Genomic DNA, 1,690 nt, shown 5'->3' on the forward strand with positions numbered 1-1,690 from the left:
CTTCCTCTTACTTGAACATTGCGTCCTCTCTAGCGTCCCCTCTCTAGTCTCATCTGTAGCAAGTAGTGCACGAATATCTAGCAAATTTCTCACTATCAATAGATCAATGTACTCTTCTTCCCAATACCAAAATTTGCATCCATCTTACATATAATTTTGAGCAAACAATGAGTTTCAAATTGCGATGAATCCGAAGAACAACTGTACAAAATGGCACCCACTTTATCCTTTTTCGCACTTGAAAAACACCCATTCGTAATGTTTCGGTGTGCTCGAAACGCTGCACAACGGCAGTCGTGGGCAGTGATCACACTTGATGACCGACAGCGGCGAACCGACGAGCTGCTGGGCAAGTGCTTAGCCCGGCTGACCGCCAGACGTGGTTGTGTCGGTGGTGGGTCGAAAAGTGACATGCCATGAGGTTATCAAGAAAAAAAAGGATATGAACCAGCTTGTACGCAGCTTTAAGCTCTCACTTTAGAGTTCAGGAAGAGACAGGAACAGACATAGCAATTAGCAAAGCGACTATTTTTCATGAGATATCAAAGATAGTGGGAACCATGAAGCTACAAGAGACTCTACACAGTCCTTACAGAATCTACCAAAAGAGACATCATTTTATACTCCTATAATAACATCTCTAATATATATTTGGTCAAGGGGGGTACAAAATTTGCGTGCCGATCAGGACAGCACACATGGGACCAAATTGAGATGAGCTAGCTAGCTACTCCCTCCGTCCCAGTGGACGGAGGGAGTAGCTAGGATCAGCTAGGAAAGACCTACGTCGCCGTCGGCCTTCTCTCTCATGTTGCAAGCTTCTCTTCTACAGCAGCCGGTTGTGCCTCGGCGTGTGGCGCCTCGGATGGCCGTAGTCCTTGGTCATGAACCACCTCATCCTCTTCCTCTCCTCGGCCCACTCCTTGGCGTGCTGCCTCCTGCCGTCGTCATGGCTCGCAGTCGCAGCACCTTCTCCTTGCACGGAAGGGAAAAGAACTTCTGTTTCTTCAGTAACAGACAGTGAATGGTCATGCAGAAAAGATACTAGGAACTACTCAAGGTAACAGCAACGGCTACTAAATCTACGTACTTACCAACGAGCACTTGCTGGTGAAGCAAAGACCTGAAGCTTAAGAGGAAGATCAAAGCAACCAGGCTCACAAGGCCAAGGAACCTCATCTCTGCGTTTTTTCTCGCTCTGTGCTCTGCTCTCAGTCGCAGCCTCACCACGAGTAGAGCAGGTAGGTGGTCTGTATAAATAGGCCAGGCCTCTCATGTCAGAGCATTTCAACAATGCGCAGAGTTGACAGTCAAACTGTAGGAAATTTTGGAGGAATTCACAGATTCAGGGAACAGTTCATCTGTCCCGTCAAAAAGAAGAAAGGACGTCTTTGCCCTTTGGCTTAGTTAACTAGTCTTCCGAGAACTGCATGTCCTAGATACGAGAAGAATCTCTTGTTCCTGGAGCTAGCTCATCGGTTAATTAACCAAACTCCAAGTCTTTCTTCCTTGCGGTTGCCGCACTCTCCTTCTGGGTCCAAGTGCAGCTGCAGGATTAGTTTAAGGCTCGACAGCGTATGCTCGATTTCGCGCAACCAAGCAGACCCACGTGGCATTTAACTTGATGTCTTGCATCCACGCACTCGGAAGCAAGTTTCTGCTCCAGCGAGGATGACTCTGACTTCTGTTC

General features: G+C 47.7%; 1 long non-coding RNA gene across 1 annotated transcript; it reads right to left on the reverse strand.

Annotated features, from left to right (window-relative positions):
- Positions 1-513: 513 nt before the first annotated feature.
- LOC123494267 (uncharacterized) lies at positions 514-1,358 on the reverse strand. The gene is made up of 2 exons (XR_006664837.1): positions 1,095-1,358; positions 514-996 (listed from the first exon to the last, which is right to left on the reverse strand). It is a non-coding gene; the product is annotated as an uncharacterized lncRNA (long non-coding RNA).
- Between the last annotated feature and the right edge of the window lie 332 nt (positions 1,359-1,690).

Source organism: Aegilops tauschii, chromosome 6 (genome assembly GCF_002575655.3).
Source record: "Aegilops tauschii subsp. strangulata cultivar AL8/78 chromosome 6, Aet v6.0, whole genome shotgun sequence".
NCBI classification, from domain to species: Eukaryota; Viridiplantae; Streptophyta; class Magnoliopsida; order Poales; family Poaceae; genus Aegilops; species Aegilops tauschii.